The sequence below is a fragment of the Bidens hawaiensis genome, unplaced genomic scaffold (genome assembly GCF_021521415.1).
Source record: "Bidens hawaiensis isolate Kalapana, Puna unplaced genomic scaffold, B.hawaiensis_p1.1 tig00011894_1, whole genome shotgun sequence".
Taxonomy (NCBI): domain Eukaryota; kingdom Viridiplantae; phylum Streptophyta; class Magnoliopsida; order Asterales; family Asteraceae; genus Bidens; species Bidens hawaiensis.
The window spans coordinates 516633-526135 of NW_027491950.1; the positions used below are offsets into that span (position 1 = coordinate 516633).

General features: G+C 37.1%; 1 pseudogene; it reads right to left on the bottom strand.

The window, feature by feature from the left end:
* Positions 1–5335: 5335 nt before the first annotated feature.
* LOC143539418 (protein ARABIDILLO 1-like) lies at positions 5336–8905 on the bottom strand (annotated as a pseudogene).
* Positions 8906–9503: the final 598 nt, after the last annotated feature.

Here is a 9503-nt window from a genome sequence, read left to right on the forward strand (position 1 = left end):
TTTGTGAGATAGGAGGAACAAATTTCACAGGTTTTGGTATTCTACCGACCCCGTATGACATTTCTTCCTCAGGAGAAGTATTATAATTGAAGTGGGGAAAGCTAGTATAATTATTGTTTAGAGGTGGTGGTACAGCAGTATAATCATACCCTAGCCCAGCCTTCAGTTTAGTACTTCTCTGTGCTCCAATAATATCATTTAATTTCTCTAATAATGTTTCAAATCTTTTGAGTATCTTTTCTTGTTTCTTTTTATCAGAAGACTCAAGTTTCAGATTTTCAATTTCATCTTTAAGTTTTGAAACAATGTTCTTATAATAAATTACTTCTTGCTCTGTTTGAAAGATTTTAAGTCTCAGATTAGCTACATCATCACGGTGAGTTTCAATTTTCTCAATGTAAATCTTATCAGCTTTTACATATTCAGTGTTCAATTCTTTGAGTTTTGAAATTTCTTTCAAAACCTCATTGTGATTGTGTCTATAAAAATTAACCTTGTTAATACATGCTTGAGAGCAAAGATTTCTGAACACCTCATCGTCATGTGATACATGAGAACCTGCACCCGAAGATGAAGACGCTTCATTGTTTGAAGAAAAAGCCATTCCAGCCATGTTAAGAGGATTTTCAGCTCCTAAAACTGGTCATCCCAATCCTTGCCGGTATGGACCTCTTCTTGAGAGACAAGGGCTTTTGAATTTGAGCTTGATTTTCTCTTGCGTGGATGATTCCAGTTCTTGGAACTGAAGTGCTGGGCTTTTGTACCATGTTCCTTTTCCCAGCTAACCTGCTGTTTTCTTCATCAGACACATCCATCACCCGAATGTCATTTGCTGGTTTTGGAGGATTTGTGCACTCTCTTGAAAAGTGACCCAGTTCATTACAATTGTAACACCTCAACTTCTCTTTGTTAAACCTGATTCTTTTCTTGTCAGAGTCATTTAAACTATTCTTTCCGTACTTCTTCATAAAGTTTGTTGCCCTGTGAACTGCCATTGCCATCTGATACTTGATATCCATTTTCTTGAGATCTTTCTTGTTGATATCTTTCAGATCACCTTGTTCGAATTGTGGTGGCAACAGCTTTCCTTGCAACAATTCTTCATGACTTGAAAGAAAAGCTCGAACAATTGCAACGTTGGAGTCATTTAACAAAGGAAGTGCTTCACAGTAGCTGGAACTCTGACTTTGCTGTGTTTTTGAAGAGGAAGTGATTCTATGGGCTTTCAAGGCTTGTTCAACTACACTATCAACAGCCTTTTGAAATGAGCTTGAACTAGATGACACAGATTAATTATCAGTAGACAAAGATTGATTGCCAGTTGAGATAAAAGCTGTCTTATGTGGAGGCACAGATTTTGAGTATTTGGGATTTGCTTAAGAAAGCAGTAGGTATTGTAGCTCCAGTATTCATCCCAGATTGGTTCAGAGAACTCAAATGGTTGTTTATCCATTTCAAATGACTTGATGGTAGATATCAAATCAGTGTTTGAAATGAGATTCAAGTTAGTAGTTCTCTTAATTGTCACAGTATTGGTACTCCAGGTATAAGGCAAAGAGTTCATCAACTAGTGGTTGACTTCAGGAATTCATGATGTTGACATCAGCAGCTCTGATTCTTAGTAACAGCTTTTCAAATCTTTTTACTAAATCCCCCACACTTTCACCTTGACGATAGTTGAACATGTTAAACTCTTCCTTCAACAAAGCCTTCTTATTTTACCTTATCTCAGCATTTCCCTCAATCTTTTCAACCAGTGCGTTCCACAATCCTTTGGCAGTTGGATGTTCACGAAGAGTCTCAGTGATTTCATTTGAGAGACAGACAATGAGTGTGAGATATGCTTTCTTATTTGTTCCAACAAGGTCCTATCATTTTGATCATAACTTTCCACGAGCTTTAGTTGTTCCCCATTGAGAGTAGTCATCATAGGAACATGAGGACCTACTTCAAACATCTCATCAGCTCAGAGTCTGTCAAAGCAATAAAATTCATGAACCTCCATTTGAAATCAACAAAGTTATCATCTAGTGTCATAAACTTTGGAAGTTTTGTGGTGGTTCCCGCTTGGTTATCAAGACAAGTACCCCTTCAACAACTCAAAATCCGTATTAGACATGGTTCGAACAGTTTTAAACACCAAAAGTCCTTAAAAGGATGAGTTTTTCACCAAACAGAACTAAAAATTCGCACAGGATGCAAAGCGAAATTCTGAAGTGATGCGAAGCGAAATCTGTTTATGCGAAGCGAAAACTCTTGATGCGATGCGAAATATTGTGTGAAGCGAAAGATTTGATGCGAAGCGAAATATTTTGCGAAGAGAGATATTGTGCGAAGCGAAAATATTGTACGAAGCGAAATAAAATCCCAAGCGATGCGAAAAATCTGTGCGATGCGAAATTTTCAGTCTTCCAGAAGTAATCTTTCTAGGGATCTGTTCACCTAACTTGTCAGTTTAGTCAAAGGTTAGTACACCAACTTTTCAAGTACATGCGACTGCGAAATTCTTAAAACACTTCATTTTTGAGCAATTTTCAAACTAGATACTTTTAGATCTAACACTTTTGTATTTATGATTTTCAACCAAGAACACCTTTTCAAGTCACTTTGTGTAACTTGAAACCCGAATATTTTTGTATTTTTGTTGTTTTCTTTGTGAGAACTCTTTCTTTTCACATTCTCAAGTTCAAAACTCAAGGTTGTGATCCAAAAACGTCAACTAGTGAGCAGAAACTTTGATACCAATTGTAGGTCCCAACGGGGTGGATCTAACAACTATTTTTGGATCAACCAAACTTGATGCTAGCAGAATATCACACCAAGCACCTTGGTCTTGGATCTTGAAGTTTATTTTTGAATGTTACTGAGAGAGAAGAGAGAGAGAATATTACGATAAGATTTTTTGGCAAAAAAACTTGTGTTCTCATGGCATGCTTCCCTATTTATAAGGAGCATGCATGAGAAGTTGTTTTATAACATATCATGCCCAATGGGCTTCTTTTCATGGCCCTGGGCCTAAACATACATAAACAAAGCATACAATCAAGCCCAATACATATGATACAATACAAAAGACTTAATACATACAAAACGGGACCTAACACTTTTTGTATGTAATTGGGCCATAGGCCTTGTAAACAAGCCCAATGGGCATAATGAAATAAACCAAAGTTCTCATGCATGCTTCCTATAAATATGAAAGCATGTCATGAGAAACCAAGCTTTTGTCCAATTCTTATCTTCTATCTTTCCATCTTTCTCTCTTGCTCTCACTCTCACTCCCTACCCGCAAATAACCTTCAAGATCCGAGAACAAAGGTGGCTTGGTGTGATATTCCGCTAGCACCGAGTTTGGTCGATCCAAGAATAGTTGTTAGATCCATCCCGTCGGGACCTACAACTTTTCTATTTCACATTTGTCTTGGTGTCTATGAAGTCGAACTTTGTAATAAGTATTAGAGAATTTTTATTTGAATTTATGTTTTTATCATGATTAGTATTCAGATCTATTATGCGTATTTTAGAACGCTTGTTACTAAATTGAGATTTTGTGTTATCTGTCCTTATTATAGCTAGAGAAACGTATTTGTTTTATTCGTTTGCTATGCATCTATCATAGTCATTGCAAACTATAAACTAATATCTTCATGTGGATTGACATGTTGAAAATTTCTTTTAAATTTACAGTGTTAGAGCATTCCCATCCAACCCCCCTTATTTATGTGAGGTGTGTTTTTATAATTTAGAGAGTAATTCAGGGTATTGTGAGTGAAGTGTTTTTATATTTTAGAAAAAGTAGTGATTTTTCTGTATATTTGAAAAGCTACTGTTCATCCTTTATAATTTTTTAATATATTTTGAAAGTGGTTGTGAGTGAAAGAAAGAGAAAATGTAATGATAAAAGGTATAAAAAGTATTATTTTATTGAAATGGAGAGAGAAAATATAATGAGTTTTAGTGTAATTTTTGGTTTAGAAATAGGATGTGGGATGAGAATGCTCTTATATGATTTGAAAATGGATGATTATGTAGATAAATGTATTAACTTATGTGGCATTTGAGATCGAAATTGAGTGAGAATAATAACTTAAAATTTCTTATTCTTAACGAAAATGGACGTTGTTGAGGGGGTTGTTCCTTTCGTTTATCCCACAGATACAAACAAACTTGAGCCTTGGTGTATAGTTAGGTTACTTAGGTAGTCTGATTGGAATAAGTTATGGCAGGCTCGGCCCAAGGGACAGTGAAGTGAAGCCAGGGGCTTTAGGCCTTCACTTCTCAATGGCCCCCAATTGGCCATGGGTAAACCTACCCTTGTGGTACATGAGTTGGCTGTCCCATATAATTTTTTTTCTTTTGGATTAATATAGGGTAAAAATCATGACCGATCCCGTGAGTATATAGTGATAGTCAACTTATTTTGACCGTTGCGAGAAATTTTCTATGTCCACCACTGCAATTGACCATATACTTCATCACCAAGGTAATTCGTGCAGATTGGGTTTGAAACAAATGAAAACAGAAGGAAATCAAAGTGTCAATCACCATTTGAACAATGATTCAGCAGAAAGCAGAAACCAAATGGAGAAATCCCTTAGAGCAAGGTTTCGACTTGCCAGTGCCAGATTAATGGTGTGAAGTTCATTCATGCTTGAGGTTGGGGTCTCAGTTATAGTTTACGCTCATTTGGTGATTGTTGGTATCGAGAATCCCTTTCTGTCTGTTTGTTTTGGTCCATTCATTTGTTTAATGCTGCTGTTGCATTTTGGTGCCCTCCTAGTTTGGCTGATTCTTGTCTTGTGCTCCTATTGGGTTGAAGGTTTAGGTTGTAATCATTCTGTCACTTTTGTTCTGATGTCCAAAATTGTACATCTTGGGTGTTTATTATACAGCTCCTTGCTGAGAATTCCTTGTAATTTGTTAGTTTTATTAAGAAGTGTGCTTTGCTGGAGAAATCATCCTGAGTATGCCTAGATATTATCATCTGTCACAATCGACATCGCAATGTTCTTCACCTGCTTCGTTTGTGTATTTTAAATTGTCTATGATCGATTTAGTTTGTCTTTTCAATGTGATTTGGATCCTTTTTCATCGAATCATGAGAAAGCCAAAATGTAATTTAGATCAAAGCCAAAATATTGTGAGACTCAAATCCAAATATGCAGATTGACTTTGGAAACCGATCTTGAAAACTAATCAGTTTAGAAAAAGATGAATTGAAGTGTTTTAACTATAACAAAACTCAAAACAAATACATCAGAAAAGAAAAGAATATATATATAACAGTTGACATTCAGGTTAACTTTATTGCTTTCCATCTGGACCTGCTACATTTTTATGCTGAAGCCATTTGGTGGTGCTCCAGGTTCCTGAGCACAATTTTTGCGCATATCCTTGCTTCTAACGGACCAGCAACCGCCACGGAAGTAACCCTAAGAGGGCGCGATGCACCCGCCTCTTGCAACAGGTTAACATGGCGGCGTGCATTTCGCCCACCAAGAACAGTAAACTGTAATTTTAGTTTAGTTATAATCAGAATCTGTTAAAATCTAGTTTTGTTATAATAAGAAGAATGTTGAGTTTGACCTGAAGAAGAGCAAATGCTGCAAAGGATTTCAGCACCGGAGACTTATTACGCAGCATGTATACAAACCGTTCAATATCAGTTTGGCAGCATAGTAATTAACCTGTTTCAACAATACAAACAGATTCTGTTGCTTGTGTCAACGGAGCAGAAACCGATGTTAAAGAGACGCCAGTAAACATATGCGGGTCAACAAAAGTCGATACAAGATTTTCAATGCACTTCAAGTATGTTATTCTTGCACTTTCTAAGTCTACCGGAGCATATTCTTCCACTCTGTACAAGATATAGAAAAAAATTTTAAATTAAGCAATATAGTAATTTGACAAAAAAATAAAGAAAAAAATAAAAGACAAGAAGAAATATAAAACTTCAAAATTTAACCTTCCATCAAACATGTATGCCAAAACTAAAGCCGCCATGAAACGACCCATTTGGGACCCTGTTGAACAAATATAAACCAAGACCGGAATGCCCCCATCTTCGACTATTCGCAGAGCGTTTCTTGGGCTGGATGCTAGACACCAAAGGGCCCCAGCAGCCATTGATTGGACATCCTAATATTTTACATCAACATTTTAGTAATTTTATGTATAGCTAAAATGACAATATATTCTTTATATCAAACTTAACATACAAGAAGTGAATTTTTTAAAAAAATAAATACATAATAAGACTTTACTTGTATGTCTGTTGTTGCCAGCCTTATAAGAGCGGCGACGCCTCCCACTCGTCCAATTGCTTCTCTGGTAGAAATTAAACAAATTACGATTTAATAGATTTTCTGTAACTGTAAGATCATATGCAAATCTAAACATCATATAGAAAGTTACATGTTTTTTAATCATCTTTTGATAATTGTAGGATGCAAAAGGTTACTTAGTGAGTTAGGGTATATGTAGTTAGATTAATGTAAAGGGTTAATATTTGCATGTACCTATTGGATATTGAAGCCGACAAGGACCATATAGTAACAGCCACTCTCACCTGAAGAATTGGAGAGGCGGTAATACACGTTTCTGCAAGAGCAACCTGTAATGAAACAATAAATCATATTGATAGAAATAGCAGTATTGATAGTACTGATAATAGTAATAGTATAACTATTTCTGCCAAATTTATAATAAATGAAGTGTAGGATTTTGCATATATCGTCAACACAACCGCAGTGTGCAATAAACAAAGGCATCAGATGCCAATGTCAATAGATAAAATATCTTACCAAGGGTTCCACACCGCCAGCTAATGCAACATATTCTCGGTTTCTGTCATCAAGTGCTAAATTATCCAATGCTCGGACCGCCTATACCATAATAAGATATCACATTTCTTGATAATTAGATATTTCACTTTACACGTTAATTAATATCATTTTATTACCTCTTTTTGCACGTCCTCGCACTCGCTGGTGCAAGCAAGTGTTATTAAAGCATTAATACCACCAACTGCTGCCATTTCCATGCTACACATATCATTAAATGCCAAATTGCCAAGTACACCCGCCACCCGTTCCTAAAAAGCAAAATATCTTGTAATATACAATTTCTTAATTTGTAAGACGTGATGCAAAATCAAGACTCATACCAGAAGTTCATCAAAGCCTCTCGGCCACTTAACGGTTAAGTCAACTAAAGACTTAATAGCACCGGATTCACCAATGGCTCCCTTAATCAAGATTAACCGTATTAGTAACAATTTTAACCAAGAGCCAAAGTTTTGAAATTTGACAAACAAATAATAAAACCGAAAACCTTAGGCTCATCAAAGGCAGAAAGGTTCCAAAGCCCTCCAACGGCCTCTGCAGCCACCCATCGGTTCAGAGACTTTGTTAAGCTTGCAAGAATGGTGATCCCACCATGCCCCACCACAGTTATTGCAAAGACCGGATCCGCAGAAAGATTTGCAATTGCCTGCAATAAATAATTATTTTATTAAACTGCCCCCAAGAAGTACTCTTTTGTGACAAATAAATCAAGAAAGCATAAAAGTTTCAACCTTTGTGGCTTCTTTCTGGATCCCTTCTTTCACGGATGACGCAAGCCCCAACAGAAGCTCAACACCGCCACCTATCATGACAGCCTCAGCAAGTACCGCATTAACCATTGGTAAATCATCAACTACCAACGTGAAAGACGCAAGCCCGATGGCTGCATATTCTTGGACATCTTCTTGAGAACTTTGTAGTAAATTAAGCAAGAGACCCACCCCTCGATTGACCCAAAACTCCTCGAACCCGACTGTGTTAAGCCAACTGGCTATATGTAAAAGCGCATGTGAGAGAATCCATTCAACCCAACTAATAAACTCATTCAAAATCCCGTCTTTCTTCCCTGACCGGTTTCTCCATTCAGAGAAAGTGCCGGGAAGCATATGAGACAGTTCTTTAAAAGTATCATTAAAGAAACCGAGCATCATTATACCTCGCTGATTAGCCTTGGCATGAAGAGCGGCGTCAATCTCTAATAACGGGCTACCAAATGCACACAAAAGTTTCAAGCTATTTAATGGCTTAAACAACCTCATAACAACAGCTGGAACCGCTTCGGTTCGGGAAACATCTAAACCTTCTAAATTACGAAGGTTGCCCCAACAATCACCCGCCAAATTCCAGTTTATATTTGCGGTCCCAGCAACTGAAAGAAAACGAAGCGACACAACCTTTCCTAAAGCCGCTTCGTCGATTCTTAGACAATTGACAAACGCAACTTCTTGAAGATGCAGACAATAAGTAGCCAAAGAATTGATGGCCGCGGTAGTTACATCTGCTACCCCTGAAAGCCTAAGCTTCTTTAACTTAGGGCAGCCTAAGGCTATAGCGACAATTGCCTCGCTAGTAATCCCTTCACAGAAATCAGGCCCAAGTTCGATGCTTTCAAGAAGCGAGTGATGAGCCACGATGTGTGCAAGATTTGCGTCAGTTATTTCCCTACAGTAACTACCTCTTAATTCTCTCAAACCTTCAGCTCTGAGATTAACTAGTGAATCCATACAGTAAGATCCACTAAACCTAAGTTTTCTTAGATCCGAGCACCTTGAGGACAGCACATTCATTAAACCCGAATCACATTGGTGAGGACGAAGATCTATCGATTGCCATAAACTTGATGGAGATCCAGCTGATCTCCAGCTTTTGCAAGTCGATGACAAGCTAGCTCGATCACGATAATTTAAATGAGTAAAAACCTTAATTACTAGATCATCAGGCAATCTAATCCAATTAACAACGCTATCTTCACTCACTTTAAAACAATCTACACTCTCCGTTTCGGGTTGTTCTAACAAATCCAGCTTTTGGGTTCTTTTCCTAACCCTACGATTCATCTTACAACAAAGATTCTACACAGAAATATACACTAAAGATTATAACAACAAAAACCCTTCAATCAATCAGGTCTAGGTCACGGAAAACATCAATTTACTACATACAATGGCACCAAATTATGCATAAAAGATGCCATATAATCGAACTGAACTAACCCAGCTGCACAACAACATAAGCTGATACATTAAGCAGATATCAGATCTTACTTCACATCAAACCAGAAGCCTTTAGATGATCGAAATGATTAAAGAAGCTGAAAATGTGTGGTTTGGAGAGAGAAGGAACGGTGCGAAGAGGTGTAGAGAGAGAAAATGAAAGAGGACACAAGTGTCAGGTAGGGTAGGCGAGAATCCAGGTATTAGGTATTTATAGTGCCAATGATGAGAGTGAGAAGCAAAACCCTAAAAGTACCCACATGGGCTTTTCTTAACAACAACGTTCGTTGATTTTGTTTTTCAATGAAAATGATTGTTAATTAACTTGTTTATTAATGGACTATTGATTTGTAATACAACCTTTTTTATTATTTTGGTGTGTGTGTATATATATATATATGCATACTAGATTTTATCCTCCGTATTACGGGGGATTGTTTTA